This window comes from Stomoxys calcitrans, chromosome 2, assembly GCF_963082655.1.
Source record: "Stomoxys calcitrans chromosome 2, idStoCalc2.1, whole genome shotgun sequence".
Lineage (NCBI taxonomy): Eukaryota > Metazoa > Arthropoda > Insecta > Diptera > Muscidae > Stomoxys > Stomoxys calcitrans.
In genome coordinates this window covers 227,194,314-227,218,540 of record NC_081553.1, presented here as the reverse complement: position 1 = coordinate 227,218,540, position 24,227 = coordinate 227,194,314, and the positions used below count along the sequence as shown (strand labels likewise).

General features: G+C 34.6%; 1 protein-coding gene and 1 long non-coding RNA gene across 6 annotated transcripts in view; one reads left to right on the top strand and one right to left on the bottom strand.

Annotated features, from left to right (window-relative positions):
* Positions 1–24,227, top strand: part of LOC106081004 (protein doublesex) — a 320,938-nt gene that overhangs the window by 149,006 nt on the left and 147,705 nt on the right. The window lies entirely within an intron of this gene.
* LOC106081005 (uncharacterized) overlaps positions 23,647–24,227 on the bottom strand; it is a 45,543-nt gene continuing 44,962 nt past the window's right edge. Inside the window, exon 4 of the long non-coding RNA XR_001220293.2 lies at positions 23,647–23,859. This is a non-coding gene — a long non-coding RNA (uncharacterized LOC106081005). The remainder of the gene's footprint in view (positions 23,860–24,227) is intronic.

Here is a 24,227-nt window from a genome sequence, read left to right as displayed (position 1 = left end):
AGACCGGTTATTTTAGATGTCGATACGGGGTCCTCAAAAAACCGCCTTGCCGAGTTGCCATCATTTGTGCTTCCGTATCCGTAAAGAGGTTTATCTATTATAAGTCCCTTTTGTTTAAACTCCAACTGGATTCGATTCTTCTCTTCCTGCCTCATTTTGTGAAGATCTTGGTTGTTTCTAGCAGAGACATCGCGGTTTCCAGGGCTAGTCCGATATTTAAGGTCATACGATAAATGCAAACAATACTCCATGAATCGAATTCTACAGTGCAGGGGCGAAATACCGAAATTGAGCGCATTTTCGTTTACTAAATTTTCATCAGACTTGTCCTCGAATTGCCCATTCTTCTTGCCACAAATATTGCATCTCCAATTGGACATAACGCCAGTTAATGCGTTTGCCACCTTTCCATCGATCATAGTGAGTTGTAGTTGAAACGAAACTTTTATATTTCTTCCCAATTGGTTTATAGCAATCATGGGTAATGCAGCAATTTCTTCCTTTATTTCGTTCACCAAAGATCGTGTTGTGTTCCGGTCTTCCTTTGTATACTCAAACCGAATTGGGCGACATAAATATTTTGACCCAGGTGTTCTATTTATCCATATATCTTGAAATGCATTTTCTTTCGATGATGAAGATTGGTCCTTGTACAATCTCATTCTCAATGGTACTAATGATGCCATGAAAATTGATGCGAAGTTGGTATCTATTTCTGTTTGTTGCTTATATTCGGAAAATCCAGATGATCCATCACAACCCCATTTGCTGATCAAAACCACTTCGGAATTATTACATGTGTTCAACTGTTCTTCAGTAAAATTAGAAATAATTCTAACAGCTGTATTTTCAACAAGATCAGCAAGTTTCACTCTTGCTTTTAATTCGTCCACGTATATATTTGATGGCACCATTTTCGTCCTGGTGTTGTACAATTTATGTTTTGAGGGTAAACAACCCCATCCTTTTTCACGAAGAGCCTTCCTCATTGTTGAGTATTTGTTTCTTGAGAGGCCTAGGTTCAAAATCAGGGCCAGTGCATCTTCCTCCGTGAATTCTGTAGTCGATTTTGGAGTTGGAATACTTTCTACCATTCTCTTTACCCTTTTCGGAGATGCTAATGGTAAAACATCGACAATTCGTCCAACATTTTTTGGTTGTGTTTTTAACAATGCTGTTTTGAACGTATCTTTTATTAAATTTGGCGGATGTGCCGCCAATAGTTCCTCTTGTTTTTTCTTTTTGGTTTTCTCCGTAACTTCGTCGTATGCTTTGCTAGGCCGGCCGGGAATCAGCGGTTTAATTTCAATAAGTAGATCCGATTTCAGCCACTTCTCATACATTTTGAAAAACTTGATTTTTGCGAATGAACATTCTGGCAACCTTCTCTCAAATGATTTGTAGAATTTTTCAAGTTTGTCTAAAGCGTCTTTATTTAGCCTTATTCCATATATGTGGTCCAAAGTGTAAACAAGTTCCTTAAATGACTCCGTGTATGATTTGGAATCATTTTTGATGTCCCATACAATTTTCGAAAGAGTGGAATACTTCAGTATGACTTCCATAACTTATAAATGTCCTTTACGCCTCTACAAAATATAATGAAGAAAATTTGGATTTTGTTCAAATATTTATGCAATATATTCACAATTAATGACCCATTTCAGGTATCAGACGCAATCGTAAAAAGGGGTCCAAAGTGCCTCTTTTTACTTACTCTTCTATAATTATTTACCTGGACTCGAATTTGGTTAAAAAAAATGACAATGAATTTTTTATGGGTAGGTTTTTTCACATTCATTGATACGGTGGATTTCCTGGGAATTCGACATAGCGAAACAGGTAACATTTGTCTGCATCAAATCTTAACACAAATATATATATATATGCAGGTATATTTCTAGGTTACTTTTTATTCAAAAATCATCAGCTTACATTAAAAATAGATGTAGGTACTATACAAACGCACGCCGATGCGAAGTGTTTTCGCTCTAAAACACATATTTTTATTCCAATTTTTTTAAACTTTGGCAGGAGACCTTTTTTTATTCTAACACATTTGTATTGTAAACCCTGGGCAAATCTATCAATGTTTTAGTGTAGGCCCCATATAAGGTTCCATTTCACAAATAGACATTTTTATATAGAGTTTAATGAAGTGTAAATGAATTTTAGAGTAGATAGAATCCGAGTTGAGAAATGTTTTATACATCGTTGGAAAGGTATGAAAATTTCCTTTACGATAAGGTATGTTGCGTAAATATGGCTATAGTGTGTCATGTGCAATTAGGACAACAAAAACAAAATTTGGGAAATTCGACTTTTTTGAAAAATTGACTTTTTTATTGCCGGTTCCATAAAATGGAATAGAATAGAGATATTTCCATGATTCTTTTTGTGTTTTGTAGAAGAAGTGTTACCAAATAAAAGTTTATTTAACATCTTTGCAATAAAATGTGACGTAATACTTGTTTTTTAGCAATGAATATAGCACTACTTGAAAATTGACTTTTTTCAGTATTTTGATCGCTACGATCTCATTTATGGCTAGGATATGGCGAGACATACCTTAAAATGTTGGGAACATTTTAAGCTTTCATTTAAGTTCAAAAAAAGCGAAAAAATCCCCGTGGAACTTTTTTTCCAGTGAGAAACTTTTGAAGTTTAGTAAAAAAATTGGCCATTTTGGTCTTAAGATAACGGTGTTGTTTGATATCGAAATTAGCCAAATTAGCACTTAAAACTTTTCTTAATACCTCGACTTTGTGAAAATGGAAAGAAATGATACTGCTTTGATGGCCAAAGTTTGCGAAAACTTAAAGGAAATGGGAGTATCTTTTTTGAAAAATTTTGCAATTTTTTGACAAAAAAAATATTTTTCATATTGAAAACGATGCCATTTTTAAACCGCCAAAGATATTCACGTGATTCCTTTTGTATTTTATGCACACATATGCTGGCATAATTTGTGTGAAGTATGAAGTTTATAGCTTTAAAATTGACGGAGTTATTTAAAAAACACTGAAAAAAACCAAGGCCAAATTTTCATATTTTAAAATTAAACAATTCATAACTCCTTAACAGTACACGATGGCATGGTACCTTATGCATAAGTTTTTTAGATCTTGTCAAGCTCTTTCTCTAGAGTCCTAAATCATGCAAATCGGTTGAGTAGATCAAAAGTTATGGCCCCCAGAAGCTTGGAGAAGTCAAAAGTGGTCAACTTTGACACCCTGTAGCTCACCCTGTATTAAAGATATGGACCAACAACAGCACTTTTCTGAAAGCCTATGTCCTCCTCTACAAATGTCTAGAACATTTTGTATGGCTAAAATCAACAGATAAAAAGTTGTAGACTTATTTCCAATTTTTTTGCCATTTGGCCCACTGTGCGTTATCTCGTGGAAGCTAAACTTTCCGACTGTTGGGCCAAAAATGTCTTCCTTGCCCTATTTTCGCATTTAAATCGCCCAGAACTATTTTAATATCATGGGTGGGGCAGCGGTCATATTCTCTCTCTAGGCACTCTTGAAAATATCTTTGGTCTGCTCGTCCTTGTCTTCCGTCGGGGCATGGGCACAAATAAGGCTGATGTTGAAGAATGTGGCTTTTATGCGGATTGTGGCTGGCCTCTCCTCCACCGGAGTAAAGTTAGAGACAGGGTGTTTCAGTCTCCGACTAACCAGAAATCCGCAGCCAAATTCATGCCTCGTGTCATGGCAGCTTTACTAAAGTTCGTCACCGCTTGGTGTTGTAGTGACGCTATTCCCAGTCCATCGCACTTCCTGTAAGGCGGTAATATCTGCCTTGTACTTCTCTAATACATCCAGCCAGCGCGTATACTGCACCTTCTCTATAAAGAGTGCGGACATTCCAGGTTCAGATCCGCAAATCATGCTGCTTTTTACGTTTGCATGGGTTGTCAACGTTGGGGGGGTTCCTTTTTACTATTTCCTTTTTTGTGATAGTGGTTCTCATAGTTTTCCGATGGCGGGTTACTGGCCAAGCGCCCCAACCGCATGGGTTTTGTGGGATGTATTCCTCGTTGTGGCGAAGTGCTTGGTTCAAGATCCGACGCTTGCCTCCAGCCGCCCCCAACCTGGAAACAGGCACTGATGTTGGCCATTGGTTATTTGAAGGCGCCAATAACTCGCCTTTTCATCTCGAGTATCATTGGCACTCAGTATTTAATTAAGACCCAATGCCACCTTACTTAAACATCCTTATCACTTAAAAATTCAATCGTCAACAGACGATACCCAACAAATATATGCAACATGGCACACTTTTCCTGTCAATAGCGGACTGTGTATCGACCCCTCTTCAACTTGACCATTTTTATGCTGTTCGTCTACAAATGTCATGCATGAACATTTTCTGCATACATTTTCATTTGATCGCGTGGCTGATATAATTTTAAACATACCTTGGGCAAATAGACTGGGAGGTGTTCAGCCATGCAAGGTGTTGGCCAACAAACTCCTGCATAGCAAACAGCGGGATATGGAAAACATTTATCATTTTGTATTTAAAAGTTTCTACTACTGCTTTGTGGAATTGACCATTGTGGACGAAATCGCCGTCGGCAACAAGAGAGCCGCTATATCTCACAATGGACATGGGCTCCAAACTGGTTATGTTGTACCCAAACTAATTGAGACAAAATTTAGACGTTTGGCAAAACAAAAAAAAAAAAACATCACTATAATGGAAATCAATTTAAATTTTAGATAAATACTCCGCCCACTGCGTATCCCCTTGCCACCTGTTTTTCATGCTTGACCAAAAGGAGCGTCTGTGTAGCAACAAAAATTATCTACCAACACAGCAATTACAAGAGGACGGCGGTAGGCAGTTGTTAATGAAATTCCAAATGACATTGGGAAAATGCCAAATTGACAACTGGACATGAAGTGGTTGGTGCCGCTGACAGCCAGGCTTACGCCAGTTCATCTGCTTGGCGTCTATTGAATATGCCTTGTCTTCGTATCCACAAACAAACTCACACATGACCGCCGCAGTAGTCTCGCACACTTCCAATTGAATGTTGTTTGCACTTGAACAAGACAGCAACAACATCCCAGCAACATGGTTACGTGTTGCCGGGGCAAACAGATAGATGACCGCCATCAACGGTAAGCAGTTACTGTTGGTGTATGGGGAATGATGCGGTATGATGATTGTGGTAACAAATGCTGTAAATTCACCAAACTCTGAGTACAAATTTTATTTCTATGGAAAATTTCATTTTTAAATTTCGTCAAATTTTCATTTTTATGGGAAATTTTGGTTAAATTTCATTTTTAAGGAAATCTAGTCAAAAATTTGTTTTTTGGAAAATTTTGTCAAAATTTCGCTTTTAAAGGAAATTTTGTCAAAATTTCGTTGTTAAAGGAAATTTTGTCAAAATTTCGTTGTTAAAGAAAATTTTGTCAAAATTTCGTTGTTAAAGGAAATTTTGTCCAAATTTCGCTGTTAAAGGAAATTTTTCAAAATTTCGTTGTTAAAGGAAATTTTTGTCAAAATTTCGTTGTTAAAGGAAATTTTGTCAAAATTTCGTTGTCGAAGGAAATTTTGTCAAAATTTCGTTGGTAAAGGAAATGTTATCAAAATTTCCTTGGTTAAGGAAATTTTGTCAAAATTTCGTTGTTAAAGGAAATTTTGTCAAAATTTCGTTGTTAAAGGAAATTTTGTCAAAATTTCGTTGTTAAAGGAAATTTTGTCAAATTTCAAAATTTTTTGAAAATTAATTGAAATTGTCAACCTATACATCTATTTAGGTGGTATTATGAGGTTGGGGTGGCCCCGTAGACACTTTTCCCGAATATTGATATCAGATTCGTGCTTTATTCCCAAAGACCTTTCATTTGAGCCCCATAATGCTATGGTCGTAAATTTTTCCTGTTTGGGGATGTTTTTGGGAACGGCCGCCGCCTCCCCCCAACACTTGGCCGCACATTTGAATACCAAATTCATATTCTACACGCAAATACCTATTATTTAAGATCCATATTGCCATGATCAGTAAAGAAGTCCTATTTGGGGGTGTTTTGGGGAAGGGATGGACCCTCAGAAACTTGGTCCCATATTTGGATACCAGAATCGTATTCTACTCGGAAATGGGAGCCACCGTGGTGCATAGGTTAGCATGCCCGCCTATCGTGCCCAATTGCCCGGGTTCAAATCGTGCTGGCGAGAACACCTTAAAACATTTTTCAGCGGTGGTTATGCCACCGCCACCAAATGCTGGCGACATTTTTGAATATTTCAGCCACGTACAACTTCTCAACCAAGAGGTGTCACTTTTCGGTGATACGCCGTTCGGACTCGGCATAAAATAGGAGATCCCCTTATCATTGAGCTTAAATTTGAAAAGGGCAGCACTCAACTGATATTGTGAAAAGTTAGTTTCCCACTAAATCAAAAAATTCTACTTGCAAATACCTTTCATTTGAGTCCCATATTACCATGGTCGGTAAATATGCCCGATTTAGGAATGGGTTGGGGTAGTCCCCCAAACACTTGGTCCGACAATTGGATATCAGATACGGTTTCTTATCCCAAATACCTTTCATTTGAGTCCCATATTGTCGTGATTGGTCTTTATAATATTTGGTAGGTTTTGGCGGTGGGGCGGCCCCCCTAGGTACCGCATCTGAAATTTAGATACCAAATTTTTGTTTTTAGGTTACCATAAGAGGACACACAAAATTTTTTTAAATCGCGCTACCCATCGTCGAGATCTGGCATTTTTGAAAATTAGGGTAAGGGGGAGGGTCCGCCCCCCCAGATTCAGATATCAAAAATATAAGATTCTTGAAATATGAAAAAATTTTTCAAAAAAAAAAAAGTTTTTTTGTGTGAGAAATTTTGTGAAAATTTCTTTTTTATGGGACATTTCTTTAAAATTTCTTTTCTATGGTCAATTTTGACAATTTTTTTTTCTATGGGAAATTTTGTCAAAATTTAATTTTTATAGAAGATTTTTGACAAGATTTCATTTCTTGGGAAATTTTGGCAGAATTTGATTTCTATGGGAAATCTGGGCAAAATTTCATTTAAAGGGGAAATTTTGGCACAATTTGATGGGAATGTTAATGGGAAATTTGTACGAAATTTCATTTCTATGGGAAATTTTGGACAAAATTTCATGTGTGTGGGAAATTTTGTCAAAATTTGGTTTCTATGGGAAATTTAGGCACAATTAGATTTCTATGGGAAATTTTGTCAAAATTTCTTTTCTATGGGAAATTTTGGCAAAATTTCTTTTCTATGGGAAATTTTGGCAAAATTTGATTTCTATGGGAAATTTTGGCAAAATTTGCATTTCTATGAGAAATTTGGGCAAAATTTCATTCATATGTTAAATGTTGGCACAGTTTGATTTCTATGGGAATTTTTTTCATAATTCCATTTCTATGGGAAATTTGGACAAAATTTCATTTCTATGGAAAATTTTGGCACAATTTGATTTCTATGGGAAATTTTTGACAAAATTTCATTTCTATGGGAAATTTGGACAAAATTTCATTTCTATGGGAAATTTTGGCACAATTTGATTTCTATAAGAAATTTTGTCAAAATTTCATTTCTATGGAAAATTTGGACAAAATTTCATTTCTATGGGAAATTTTGAATAAAAATTTCATTTCTATGGAAATTTGGGCAAAATTTCATTTCTATGGTAGATTTGGACAAAATTTCATTTATAGGGGAAATTTTGGCACAGTTTGATTTCTATGAGAAATTTTTGCACAATTTGATTTTTATGGGAAATTTTTGACAAAATTTTATTTCTATGGGAAATTTGGCAAAATTTGATTTCGTTGGGAAATTTTGTCGAAATTTGATTTATATGGGAAATTTTGGCACAATTTGATTTCTATAGCAAATTTTGTCAAAATTTCATTTCTATGGGAAATTTGGCAAAATTTCATTTCTATGGGAAATTTTGGCAGAGTTTGATTTCTATGGGAAATTTTTGACAAAATTTCATTTCTATGGGAAATTTGGCAAAATTTCATTTCTATGGGAAATTTTGGCACAGTTTGATTTCTATGGGAAATTTTTGACAAAATTTCATTTCTATGGGAAATTTGGACAAAATTTCATTTCTATGGGAAATTTTGGATATAATTTCATGTCTATAGGAAATTTTAGAATTTAGAAATTTTTTTGTCGAAATTTTGATTTCTATGGGAAATTTTGGCACAATTTGATTTCTATAGGAAATTTTGTCAAAATTTCATTTCTATGGGAAATTTGGACAAAATTTCATTTCTATGGGAAATTTCTACGTAATTTAATTTCTATGGGAAATTTTTACAAAATTTCATTCCTATGGGAAATTTGGCAAAATTTCATTTCTATGAGAAATTTTGGCACAGTTTGATTTCTATGGGAAATTTTTGACAAAATTTCATTTCTATGGGAAATTTGGACAAAATTTCATTTCTATGGGAAATTTTGGATAAAATTTCATGTCTATGGGAAATTTTAGCAAAATTTGATTTCTATGGGAAATTTTGGCACAATTTCAATTCTATGGGAATTTTTGACAAAATTTAATTTCTATGGGAAATTTTGGCAGTTTGATTTCTATGGGATATTTTGTCATAATTTCATTTCTAAGGAAAATTTGGAAAAAAACAATTTTTATGGAAAATTTTGGACAAAATTTGATTTCTATGGGAAATTTTGGCACAATTTCATTTCTATGGGAAATTTTGGCAAAGTTTGATTTCTTTGGGAAATTTTGGCAAAATTTGATTTCCATGGGAAATTTGGAGAAAATTTCATTTCTATGAAGAATTTTGACAAAATTTCATTTATATGGGAAATTTTGGCACAGTTTGAAATCTATGGGAAATTTTTGACAAAATTTCATTTCTATGGGAAATTTTTGACAAAATTTCATTTCTATGGGAAATTTTTGACAAAATTTCATTTCTATGGGAAATTTTGACAATTTCGATTTCTATGGGAAATTTTGGCAAATTTTAATTGCTTTGGGAATTTTTACCACATGTTTGCCAAAATAGAAAATTTTATCAAAATCCCATTTATCTAGGAAATTTTTGCAAAATTCAATTCCTTTAGGAAATGTCAAAAATTTTACTTCTATAGGAAATTTTGTCATAAAATCATTTCTATGGAATTTTGGTCAAAATTTTATTTTTTTTTGAAAATTTTGTTTAAATTTCATAACTTTGAACATTTTTTTCCAAAATTTAATTTCTCTGCGAAATTTCATTTCAAAAGAATTCACCTTGCAGAGTTTTCCCTTGCCATGTTGAACCGCCTTCCCTTCGTTGAAGAATCATGTGAGACACACCTCTGACAGGCCTCCATTTTTTACCTCATGTTCTCGCAATGAAAATGTTTTAATTATTCCACCAATATATGTATCTGTTAATGATGCATGCCAAATTACATTGACCGATGACAATGGGGTGTGTCTGTCTCATTGGTGGCGACTCATTGGTTTCCCAAATAAATCTACTCGCCCCCAGCGTTGCTGATGGGGGCCCCATAAATAAACAAAAAAATGTAAATAAGTTAATTCGAAATAAATTATTGCGAGTATGGTTGCGCGTGCCACTAGGTAAACATTGAGGAGATGTTTGTTTAAATATAAGATTTCCGCTATTTGAGGAATACTAACTAAGGAAATTGTTAATAATTCTGAGCAGGTTTATAGTCTTAGCGTGACTATGCAGGAAAGTAACTGTCATTAGAGGGGATGTTTATAGCCAATATGGCTGGGGGAGTTCTTTGTTTGACAAATTTTATAATAAAACGAGCCACTAATTGAGATATTAATGCCAATGATGAGCTAAGCTTGAAGCAAAATCTACATTTGTCTGATTGACTCCCTGCCTATGAGTACTAAGGCATTTTTCAAAATATTCTGGGTTTGATTGTGACAAATTTTCCTATAGTGAAATTTGACAACATTTTGCGTAGAAATTACACTTTTACAAAATTTTCTAAATTTTAATCTCATTGTTTTTTAAATCGAGTTTTAATGTCCAAAAGAGTGTAATACACAAAGGAGAGATTGTTTCAAAAGAGTTTTGAAGAAAGGAAATTGCCAATTTCTCAGACAGGGTAGGACACCTATCACACCACTGGTGGAAGCGTTTCAATAATTGCTTTAAGACATATCTCCTCGGTACCAGTGTGAACCATGCCCGTCCGTCTGACTGGTCTATAGCTTCACAGTCTTTTGTTCGTAGTACTTATAATTAAGATCATCAGCACAAATTCTATGTGAAATCTTAGCTACTACTACCAGACCGTTCGCTAAAAGCTAGTTTTCACTAAGCAATATCTCTTCAAACAACCTCCATTGTCCCTTTAGGATTTTTCTCACATTCATATTGTTTCTTTGATCACATGGCAAGCTCCACCTGCCGGCCTCAACATGGCGGCGGATATGGTTCACGGTGGTGCTGATGGGATCAATTATCAAAACGCGTCCACCAGTTGTGTGTGTCCTTGTCAAAACTCTTTTCAAACACATTCACTTGGTCAGTAAAGCTCGACTTGAGAAACAATGAAACAAAATTTGATTCACATGGACGGCTGTTAAAAGTCAAACAAACAAATAGATAATGATAAGTTTTGACACAATTTAATAAAGGGAAATTTTGACAAAATATCCTATAAAACTGGATTTTTTAAAAAATTTCCCATAAAATTGGAATTTTTACAAAATTTCCCATAAAACTGGAATTTTTCCAAAATTTCCCATAAAACTGGAATTTTTAAAAAATTTCCCATAAAACTGGAATTTTAAAAAATTTCCCATAAAACTTGAATTTTTACAAAATTTCCCATAAAACTGGAATTTTTACAAAATTTCCCATAAAACTTGAATTTTTTGCTAAATTTCCCATAAAACTGGAATTTTTATAAAATTTCCCATAAAACTGGAATTTTTACAAAATTTCCCATAAAAATTGAATATTTGCTAAATATCCCATAAAACTGGAATTTTTATAAAATTTCCCATAAAACTGGAATTTTTACAAAATTTTCCTCCTGAAATGAAATTTTTACAAAATTTCCTATTGAAATGAAATTTTTACAAAATTTCTTCATAAAATGAAATTTTTACAAAATTTCCTATTGAAATGAAATTTTGACTAAATTCTCTATAAAAGTTTAGTTTTAACAAATTTTCTCAAAAATGGGAATTTTTGACAAAATTTCCCATACAAATGCAATTTTGACAAATTTTCCCTCTGATGTGCGATCTTGAAAAAATTTTCTTGTAAAAATGAAAATTGTATTAGATTTCTTTGCCCAGCTGAAACATAAACTTTAAAAAAGAAATTTTTACAAAATGCCATTTGGAAGTTAAATTTTTACCAAATATTTCCTATAAAAATTTAATTTTAACAAAATTTCCTAAAAATGGGAAATTTTTTACAAAACTTCATAAAAATGGGAAATTTTAACAAAATTTCCTAAAAATGATAAATGTTAACAAAATTTCCTAAAAATGGGAAATTTTAACAAAATTTCCTAAAAATGGGAAATTTAAAAAAAAAATCCTAAAAATGGGAAATTCTAACATAATTTCCTAAAAATGAGAAATTTCAACAAAATTTCCTAAAAATGGGAAATTTTAATAAAATTTCCTAAAAATGAGAAATTTCAACAAAATTTCCTAAAAATGGCGAATTTTGAAAAAATTTCCCATACGAATTAAATTTCGACTAAATTTCTCGCAGAATTGCGAGGGCTTAAAACCTAAAATCAGCAGATCGGTCTATATGACAGCTATATCCAAATATTGTCCGATATGGACCATATTTAGGTGTCATGACGAAACGCTTCAAACAAGTCACTATTTCAAGTTTCACCGAAATCGGGTTATAAATGCAGCGTTTATGGGCTCGAGACCCTCAATCGGCAGGTCGTCCTTTATGGCAGTTATAACTGAATGTAAACCGATCAACTCACTGTCTCGAGTTTCAGCGCAATCGGGTTATAAATTCAGCGTTTATGGGCTTAAAAACCTAAATCAATGGATCGGTCTATATGACAGCTGTACAATGTCAGATGTCGGGATGCTTGAAACGACTGACTGATTCAAACTTTAGCGAAATCGGTTCAGATTCGGATATAGCCCCATATAAACCCATCTCCAAATTTGACTTCCTGAGGCCCTGGAAGTCGCAATTTTTTACCGATTTGGCTGTTATGACTTCCAACATCTGTGCCCAGTACGGTCTAAATCGGTCTATAACCTGATGTAGCTCCTATATAAACCGATATCCCGATTTGACTTCTTGAGCCCCTGGGAGCCGCAATTTTTCTGCGATTTTGCTGAAATTTTGCATGTAGTGTTTTTCTATGACTTTCAGCAACTGTACCAAGCACGTTCCATATCGGACTATAACCTTATATAGCTCCCATATAAACCGATCTCCCGATTTGACTTTTTGAGCCACTGGAAGCCGCAATTTTTGTCCGATTTGGCTGAAATTTTGCACCTAGTGTTCTGTTATGACTTCCAACAACTGCGGCAAGTACGGCAAGTATATAAGCTGGTATATCTCATATATAAACCCGCCTCTAGATGATTAATTATTGCTGATCTTTAATTTTTGCTGGTTTGGCAGGTTTGGTATAGAGTAAAATTTTTCTTCAACTAAACTTATTTTGGATAAATTTTTAGCAGAATCCATGGTGGTGGGTTCCCAAGATTCGACCCGGCCAAACTTGGCACACTTTTACTTGTTTGTTCATGATTTTATCATCTAGCAACGCAACAATAGTTGAGTTGCCATTCTTAATCGACCCCTAAATTTCTTGGGGATATAAGTTTTTGTAAAAATTCCTTGGAGAAATAATATTTTGACAAAAATATTCTATGATAAAATTTTTATCATGCACCCATACCTTTCGTCCTATTAGGTATTTCCGTGTTTACGGGCGTTGCCAAAGCCATTTAACTAAAACCCTAATTACACGGCGGACGATTAAAACTTAATGCATATGAATGTTAATATTTAATTTATGCTTCTCTCAGTTTTCTCCCTCAAGCAATCACTTTGTGTTTTGTGACTTTTTTCGTGACTCTTCTTGGCGTTATGATCTATACATCTAGGCATACATTCATCACTCGTAGCCCCTGGTTTATACTAACTTGCACTTCCACATCCATCCATGTTCATGTGGTATAATACATGGGGTTTGACGCTAATTAGTGTTCATTAAATGCAGACGATTAACTTCATAGGCAGGGCGTTGAGGTGGTCTTGGTGTGGATGTTTTTCTACTGCTATGTAGCTACAGCAATTGATGTATCGACGAAACAACTCAGGAAGCAAAGTTGATGCGATTCTATTTTTTTTTTCGCATAACCAGAAAATGTTTATCTTGGAAACTAGAATTTTAATTAGACACCATTCAAGTAGCTGCATAGAAACTGGACACTTTAGAAGATGACTTCAAGTAACGTCATAGGAATTAGTGTTGGAACTTTAGAAGATGACTTGGACACTTTAGAGGATGACTTAAAGCAACGTCATAGGAATCCGTGTTGGATGTAATAATTTTTTTTTATCAAATTCGTTCCTTATTCCCAACGAAAATGAAGTTCAGTTTGGGGGGTGCTTTAGGACGTACCCCAAAATACTTGGCTCCAAACATGGATATCAAATTCGTTTTCTACTCTCAAATACCTTTCATTTAAGTCCCATATTGTCATAATGGGTCAAATAACCCATTTGACGTATCTTCAGGAGGGAAAGCGCCACCTAGACTTGAACACAAATTTTAATGTCATATTCGTAATCTACTCCCAAATACCTTTCATTTGAGTCCCATATAGCCATGGTCGGCTAATATGCCCATTTGGAGGTATTTGGGGGTGGCCGACCTCCCATTACTTAGACCTAATGTTTTATGCCATATATGTAATCTACAGCCTAATACTTTTCATTTGAGTCCCATATTGACATGAACTTCGAATATATCTGTTTAGAGGAGTATTGGGAGGGGAGGGGGGCCCGCTGGGTACTTTGACCCAAATTTTAACACCATATTCGTTTTCTGGTCTCTAACACCTTTCATTTGATACTCTTATTATGCCCATCGGACTACTTTCAGATATGGATGGCGTTTTTGGGGTAAGGGGGAGGGTTCGCCTCCATCCGATTTCAAAAAATTATATAGCCTATGTTTCCTTCCAGCAAATCTACACAATATGCGAAAATTTTAAGAAAATCGGTTCAGCCAAGTATCATATGGCCATAATGGGTCTAATGGCGTTTTTGAGGGGTGGCGTGACCCCCTATACTTCGATCTGATTTTGTATGCCGAATACATTTCATTTAAATCCCATGTTGAAATGAACGTCCAATATGTCTGTTTGGGGAAGTTTTGTGATTGGGGCGGCCCGATGGGTACTTAGACTGAAATTTTAATACCATATTCGTATTCTTCTCTCCAATACCTTTCATTTGATACCTATATTGTCTCGATGGGTCCATTTTTGATTTTGGGTTGTGTTTTGACATAAGGGGGAGAGACCGTTCCCCTTCCGATACCGACCAATTACATAGCCTATGTTTCCTTCCAGACCAACCTACATAATATGCGAAAATTTCGAGAAAATCGAATCTGCCGTTTTTCAGCCTACATGGAACAAACAAACCAAGTCCCATATATCCGTGATTGGCTTATGTGCCCATTTTGGGCATTTTTTGTGAGGATGGGGTGAGCCCCTATACTTCGATATGAATTTGTATGCCAGACTCGTTATCTACTCCCGCACACTTTTCATCTGATACTTCTATTGTCCTAATCGGTGCACTTTAGATTTTGGGTGATGTTTTTGGGGTAACGATGGAGGGTCCGCCGCCTTCAGTTATCAATAATTAATAAAGTCTATTCCTACTTTCTGACCATATTCGTAATTTACTCCCGAATTCGTACTCAACTCTTGAATACCTTTCAGTTGAATCCCATATTGTCCCGATCGGTCCACTTTTATTTTTGGGTAGTACTTTTGGGGGTAAGGGGGAGGGTCCGCCCCCTCTTTGCACTCTTTGCACATGCAAAATTTCAGCCAAATCGGATTAGAATTGCGCCCTCTAGTGGCTCAAGAAGTTAAGATCCAAGATCGGTTGATATGGCAGCTATATCAGGTTATGAACCGTTATCTACTCCCGCACACTTTTCATCTGATACCCATATTGTCCTTATAGGTGCACTTTTGATTTTGGGTGGTGTTTTTGAGGTAACGGTGGAGGGTCCGCCCCCTTCAGTTATCAATAAATATTAAAGTCTATTCCTACTTCCTGACCATATTCGTAATCTACTCCCGAATACCTTTCGTTTGAGTCTCATATTGTCATTATCATCAAATAAATCTATTTTAAGGGGTTTTGGGGCTGGGGCGGTCCCCAGGTACTTGGACCCGACTTTTATTATGAAATTCGTAATCTACTCTTGAATACCTTTCATTTGAATCTCATACTGTCCCGATCGGTTCACTTTTATTTTTGGATAGTACTTTCTGGGTAAGATGGAGGGTCTGCCCCCTCTTTGCACTTCATGCTAAATTTCAGCCAAATCGGACTAAAATTGCACCCTCTAGTGGCTGAAGAAGTTAAGATCCAAGATCGGTTGATATGGCAGCTATATCAGGTTATGAACCGTTATCTACTCCCCCACACTATTCATTTGATACCCATATTGTCCTTATGGGTCCACTTTTGATTTAGGGCGCTGTTTTTGGGGTAACGGTGGAGGGTCCGCCCCTTCAGTTATCAATAAATTTTAAAGTCTATTCCTACTTCCTGACCATATTCGTGATATACGCCCGAACACCTTTCGTTTGAGTCATTATCATCAAATAAACCTATTTTAAGGGGATTGGGGGCTGGGACGGCCCCCAGGTACTTGGACCCAAGCTTTGTTATGAAATTCGTACTCTACTCTTGAATACCTTTCATTTGAATCTCATATTGTCCCGATCGGTCCTCTTTCATTTTTGGGTAGTACTGATAGGGTAAGGGGAGGGTCCGCCTCCCCTTCTGATATCAAAAATGTAGTACCCTATTTTCAATACGGGATCATTATGCAACATCTGTGAAAATTTCAAGAAAATCGGTTCAGCCGTTTTGGAGTCTAGCTGCATTGCAGTAGACAAACAAACACAAAATGATTTGTGCATTTCTTTGCAACGCTAAGAAGGAGAAGAGCTAGACCCATCGATAAGTACACGAATCGGCTTAGAATCACTTCCTGATTCGATTTAGCTATGTCCGTCTGTCTGTCTGCCCATGTTTTCTTGTAGTCAAGGTACAGGTCTCATTTGTTGTCCAATTTTCACAAAATTTTGCATAAGTGTCCATAAGTGGTCCAAGGACGAACGCTATTGATTCTGAAAAAAATCGGTCCAGATTAAGATATAGCTTCCATATATATCTTTCATCCGATGTGCCCTTTTTAAGGTGTTAAAACCACAATTTTGGTCCGATCCTTACAAAATTTGGCACGAAGTACTTTTTGTGACGTCCAAAAATGTGTGCAAAATTTCATTGAAATCGGTTCAGATTTAGATATAGCTCCCATATATATCTTTCATCCGATATGCCCTTTAAAAGCTGTAGGAGCTGCAATTTTGCTGCGATCTCTACCAAATTTAGCATGAAATGTTTCGTGTGACGTCCCAAAATGTGTGCAGAATTTCATCTAAATCGGTTCAGATTTAGATATAGCTCTCATATATAACGTTCGTCCGATATGACCTATTATGGCTGTAAAAGACACAATTTTGGTCCGATCCTTACAAAATTTGGCACGAAGTACTTTTTGTGACGTCCCAAAATGTGTGCAAAATTTCATCGAAATCGGATCAGATTTATACATAGCTCCCATATATATCTTTCATCCGATATGCCCCTTTTAAGCTGTAGGAGCCTCAATTTTGGTCCCATCCGTACCAAATTTGGCATGGAGCGTTTTATTCAACGTTCTCATATGTGTGCAAAGTTCTATAAAAATCGGTTCAGATTTAGATATAGCTCCCATATATATTTTCCATTCGATATGGCCTTTTAAGGGTGTAGAAGCCACAATTTTGGTCCGATCTTTACAAAATTTGGCATGGGCCGTTTTATTCAACGTCCTCATATGTGTGCAAAGTTTCATAAAAATCGGTTCAGATTTAGATATAGCTTCCATATATATTTTCCATTCGATATGGCCTTTTAAGGCTGTAGAAGCCATAATTTTGGTCCGATCTCTACAAAATGTTTCATGAGATGTTTTAATTGACATCCCAATACGTGTGCAAAATTTCATCAAAATCGATTTAGATAAAACTCCCATATATGCTGTTATTTGAACTTAACGTTCCCAAGTAGTATATCTACCAATTCCAGATATCGATTTTAGCTGCAACTCCTAGTTTAGCTTCGAAAATTTAGGTCTCCGTAGCATATCAATGTTCCCACTATAAGTGATTTAACCATTCATTTTTATTCTCGCATCGTCAACTGTCATTATCCAAAGATGTGTCAGTTTAATGAACCTTTACGTTAACCCTCATCATATTTTTTTTTTTTTTTGACAATTATGTTGGCAGTTCAAATGGCGAGAAAGCGATCAAGTGACAACTAACGCCAACACTTTGCAGATCCGTCTTTCTTGTGCAAAATGGATTTGTAGTTGCTTTCATTTGCTCAATTCCTGTGGTGCTTTTGTATCAGCGATTATGTATTAACCCAAAGCAAGGGGTTATCATTTGAGCTCAGCAGGGTGTCTACTCATTCACAACGTTGTTGTTAGGACTCGTAAGATATGCGAGAAGCCAACATGATGCACTGAGAAAAATCGAAATGTATTTTAGATGATATATCAAAAAAATTTTATATACTAATCCATGGAATGAAGCATTTCTGAAAGGCTGCCAGACTGGGGATTTAGTTCTGTTTAATTCTTAGAATGTAAACATGTCTTTCTATATGTTTTTCAGACTATATGTATCTGCTTCTAGATTTCCTTAATTGTCTCTGCCAAAGACATCAGGGTAATGTTGCAAATTGCAAATTTTGCCCATGAACATTCCACTAAGGAGCATGGGCAAACTTCTCACATATCAATGAGAGCAGTCCGATTCAAGTTTAAGCTCAATGATAAGAGGCCTCCTTTTTATAGATGAGTCCGAACAGCGTGCCGCAAATGCGACACCTCTTTGGAGATAAGTTTTTACATGGCCTGGTAACCCATAAATGTTGCCAGCATTAGGAGGGGAAAACCACAGCTGAAAATTTTTACTGATGGTCTCGCCAGTATTCGAACCCAGGCGTTCCGGTCAAAGGCGGACATGCTAACCTCTACGCTACGGTGCTTCTTACGGTGCTACTTAGCAATCTTGAGTGCAAATTTCAAATTGTTTGATAAAAATGCCAAACCATTTGTTATGCCTATCATGGTTGAATATATTTTCCAATTTTTTTTGCTGTGTGGAGGATAATCAGACCTAAATCTCCCAATTAACTCCAAGCAAATACTGTTGTTGTTGTTGTTAGTTTTTTTTTTTTTTTTGATTTAGTAAATGTTAATAAATACAGTTCCATTGGTGCCACACCATTCCTCATAGAAATAAAATTTGACATCTGTATATGCCGCATGTATTTCCTACATAAAAAGAAGTCTTGAAGCCACACCATGTTATGCAAATTATCTCGTGTCGAGTAACATATGAGTAAATATAACCAAAAATTCAATGCATAGAGAACCCCAAACAAAACCATACAAAGTGGCGGCATGCTGGCAGCTAAAAGTCTTGTTTTTCCTCAAAAAGAAAAAATTGTTTCCTAGCTTTTGGCAATCAAAGGTTTAACACTCCTGTCTTACTATGGAAGCTGTTGCTAAATTTTCGAAAAAAGACAAAGGCAAACGAAAAATAAAGACGCCAGCTAGGGAAGCCATTCAGAATGGAGGTTAGAAAAAAAAGTATTTCTTCCTTGGCTCTCTTTGGTTTAAGAAAATTATTTGTTGCGCTTGGATTTTCCCGTTGCAACGTCAAGCCGTTTAAGCCATCCACATGCACAGTGGGAGGCTTTTGGGCTCTTACAGTTCACAGGCCTAGAGGAGGCTTGGTTATGGCAATCATCAACATTTGCCAGATTCATATCTGTCAGTAAAGTTTATGTTGCCAAAGGCTGTACCTATGGATTTGTGGTTGGTCGGTGACTTAAGCACCTTGTCTTCAGATTTACTCGGTGGAACCAATTCGTACAAAAGGCAGATTCTTTAACACCAGTCTTATCTGTGACCATACCATGACACACAGAAAAAAATTGATAAAATATTTTCGATTAAAAATTTGTGTTGGTGGGCTAGGTAAGGTTGGTTTAAAGTGGCGTTCTGCAATCAGACTTACTAAGACGTTTTCGTCCATTGTGGTACCACAGGAATAGGAGAAGGAAGTTATCTTCTAGTTCCTACCGTTGAACCATCCAGATCGCTTTAAAAGCCCAACAACGAATGTTCACATACGCCAAATCAGACAGTTTCACAAAGAAATGTAAACCAAAGTGGAACTTCTTCTGGCTGCCAGTGCGGGACTCACACACAGCGAATGTTGTATAGTGTCTTCTTCCTCGATGTCCTCAAAGCTTCGGCAAAAGGCGTTACTGGCAACCACTGTGCCCTATGATGATATAACTCTTCCACATAGATCCATTAACCATTATGTTCTTTAGAGAGTTTTTTGTTTTTTTTTTTTTTTTTGGAAAATTTTGATTCAATCATTGTTGTAGTCGCAATGCACAAGCCACGATTTTAATATAACATTTTGTGGCTATAATCAACATGTAATGGCTTTCAAATTATCCTTTTTCTCCCCATTTTGTATAACACGGATGCTGCAATTTGCTGCGAGTTGCAATACAAGCTGTTGTCGATGGCAATAACATTCAATTGGAGTGCTAATCATTTCATTGAACATGGAACGAGGAACATTGAAAGGCCTGGCAGCATGGGAGCAGCACCTATAATTATCCTGATCGACTTCTTGGGCAATGCAATAGGCAAGCATGGTGCACCAAACATACTAGACAATCTATGTTCAATGTTGGCAGTAATAATGGTTTGTGGACTTTCTGCAACGTTGTAAAGTCTGCCATTATAAACTTTTGAATTAGTTGTGGGCAATTTAATATGAAATAATTATTATAATCTATCACAGCTGAGGTGTATAAACAGCCTAAAGTGTTTTAAATGAATTTAAATGTGATTAGTGATTTACAAAGTTCTAAAGTGTAGTGCCTTCTTTTTATGAAGGCTTAAAAGAAAGAAAGAAATGTTTTGGTACAGTATGTCACAAAGTGAAAAGGTCAAATAATTTTTTTTCTTTACGTTATTTTTCATTTTTGGCTGATTTACTAGTTCCTAAAATTCATTTGCTGAAGCCTAATGAATGCGAGATTTCATATGGAATTCAACTGTAGTTTTAGTTTATTAGTTGCAGAAAAAAGGGAGTATTCCCTTTTTTTCAGCTACGATATGATTAACATTTGCATCATATCACTTTTATGGTCATAATTGTAACTAACTGGGTATCTAATGAAAATGTTGCAAACATTGAAAAGTATATATGGAGTCCGACTACAATGTTGTGTAACCGGCAGCATGGTGCCATGCAGGCATATCACTCTTAAAATTTGTAACAATACAACACAATATATAAATAATTGAGGAAAAAATAGTATAAAATTTTTTTTTCATTTCATTACACATGCCGATTATATTGGCGCCTCTATTTAAGGGGTATGCCCAATGGCGAGATCATATCGCATTCGTATGTGCTTAGAAATATTTTTGTAAATAATTACCCAGAGATTTATATTAATTATCAAATTCACACCTACATTTTTGTTGGCGAAGCGTGTTTGGCAGAACAATGGCCATAGTTACTATTTAGGAATTATTGTTCACTTGGCTATGCCTTGATAAGCTGCAGCAAAAGCAACATACCAACATGCATATCAAGCGGGAAAGCTAAGCTCAAAACAAATTGAATGTACACGTAGAAAAAAATAGCTCACGCCTTTCGCAAATAGTCATTAAACATTAATAAATTAAGCTTTTCATTATATGAAATTATGAATAATTAATGTAATTGTAGCTTTATTAATAAATTATACTCAAATTATGTATCATTGTGCTGCAGGTTAGTGTTCAGGTGTCTGCAATAATGATTTGTGGTGTCGAAAATGCCTATTGATAAAACATTACGAAAGCACCCATGAACTAACCCACTAGTTCCTTAAAGCTATGACAAAGTGTCATTTTTATAATATTTAAAACATAATTCATAAACTGTTATACTACAATACATTAAAATATTTTTGAATTTTGATCAAGCAGTGTGAAACATAGAGACATTCATCATTTTATAACAAATTGACTTATAATACGAAAACTGTTATACTGTATAATCTCTTTGTATAACAGTTTAACTTATTATTCGCAAACTGTTATACTGCAATACATTATAGTTTTCTTGTATTTTAATAGACGAATGTGAAACAAAGAGCCAACTGACATCTTATAACAGTTTGAACAATCATACGAAAACTGTTATACTGCAATACATAAAAATATTTTTGTATTTTGGTTGAAGACTAGAAAACTCATCATTTCATAACAATTTGAGCTATTATACAAAAATTGTTACTGTTTTTCATTTTAATTGAAAAATGCAACGCAGTAGCCTATCGTCATTTTATAACAGTTTGACCTATTATACGAAACGTAGAGAGCTAATCGTCGCTTTATAATAGGCTGACCTATTATACAAAAACTGTTATACTAGCTGAAATTTAAATGTTTTTTTCATTTTGATGTAAGAGAATAAAACTGTAGCCTATCGCCTTTTTATAACAGTTAGGCCTTTTATACAAAAACTGTTTTACTGTAATACCTTACATGTTTTGAACTTAGATTAAAGAGTATAAAACAGAATGCATATCGTGTTTTTTGTAACAGTTTGGTCCATTATGTGAAAACTGTTATACTGCCATAAATTAACTTAAATTAATTTAGATTTTAACTTAGATTAAAGAGTACAAAACATAAAACATGCATATCGTCATTTTATAACCGTCTGTCCAATAATATGAAAACTGTTATACTATCATAAATTAAAATATTTTCGTAGTTTGATTGAAACAGAAAACCAGTATAACCCATTATATGAAAACTGTTATACTGTAATACATTAAAATAAAGTTGCAGTTTGATTGAACAGAAAGCCAATCGTTATTTTATAACAGTTTGAACTATAATATGAAAACTGTAATACTACAATACATTACAAGTCGTTTATATTTTGATTCAGAGTATAAAACATAGCCAATCTTCATTGTATAACAGTTTGACCTATTAAGCGAAAACTGTTATACTGTCATAAATAAAAATATCTTTTCATTTTGAGAGTGTAAAATAGAGTCTTTCACATATTTTATAACAATTTGAATTAGTATACGAATACTGTTATATTGCAATACATTAAAATATTTTTGTTATTTGATTGGAAAATGTAAAACTAAAGTCAATTGTCATTTTGTTTAATACGAAAACTGTTATACTGTAATATAACAGTTTCATTTTATGTGTTCTATAACATAAAACATGGAACAAAGTTTCATGTTATGGAACACTTTGTTCCATAACACTTTGTTTCATAACATGAAAACAGCAATACTTCAAATTACTATATTTTTTTTTTTTGATTCAAGAGTATAAAACATAGCCAATCTTCACTGTAAAGCAGTTTGACCTATTACACGACAACTGTTATGCTGTCGTTAACAAAATTTTTTTTTTTCATTTTTATTGAAGAGTGTAAAGTAGAGTATTTCACATATTTTATAATAGTTTGAACTATGATACTGAAACTGTTATATTGAAATACCCTTATATATTGTTGTTGTTTTATTAACAAATGTATAACTATAGTAAATTGCCACTGTTAACAATACATTGACATATTTTTGTTTTTTGATTGAATTGTGTAAAACAGAGAGATTATGGTAATTTTTTAACATTTTGACCAACAATGCGAAATCTGTTTTACTGCCATGCATTTAAATATTTTTGTATTTTGATTAAAGAGTGTAAATCAGAACAATCATTATTTTAGAAAAGAAATAATGAAAGTACAAAAACTGTTACACTCTAATTTATTTTAGCATTTTTTTATTATGTTTTAAGAATCCGAAATTATACCCAATTGTCATTGTATAACAGTTTGACATATTAAACGAAAACTGTTATACTGGAACATACCAACATATGTTTGCTTTTTTTCTTTAGATTGTAGAACTAAAATCATTCATAATTTTTTAAGAGTTCGACCTGTTAAACAAAAACTGTTATACTGTCAAAATTAAATATTTATTCTTTTTTATAGAAGAGTGTAAGATAGAGAGACTTTATGTTATTTTGTAACAATTTGGCCTATTATACAGTTTGGCCTTTAATGCCAAAACTGTTATACTGTAATACAATACATGTATTGAGCTTGGATTAAATTTTTTGTCTAGTATTCTTTATTCAATGATTTGGAATTTAAAAATATTTCTTATCCAAAGTATTGGAAAAAAATATCCTTTTTTTCTGTGTGTTCCGGAATGTGGTGTCAGAGCACAGATGCTGTTTTGTAATTTTTCAACTCAACTTTTTATAATCAGCTCTATTGTTATACTTAAAGCGAGTAAATATATTTACATAAGGGGGATTAAAATGTACTTCTTTGGATTTTTGACATTTATCTCGGCTCACTGTAATTGCAGTTGCTAGGTGGACATGTTTGGGTAGCTACATTAAAAAAAAACAAAACAACTCAATTTATATTTTTAAATTACAGTATTGTTTGAATTAAAGTAAGACATAATTAATCTTATAAGTGGTCTGGTGCAGATTGTGCGGATAAAACTATGTTTGAAAATGTTGTTAAATTATTTGCGATAGTTCAATTACATATGTGAACTTATATGAAAGGGTGACTCTAATTTTTTGAGACTATATCCTTAATAGTTCCACTCCTGATTATTGATAAACAGCCTTAAATTATATGCCAGACGTTACATTGAGCCAGAAGTATCAAGACTCTAAGTACCGTTTTTTCTGCATTTCTATTGTAGGCAAGTTGTTGCACATTCCTACTGTCCCCAACTACTATGACC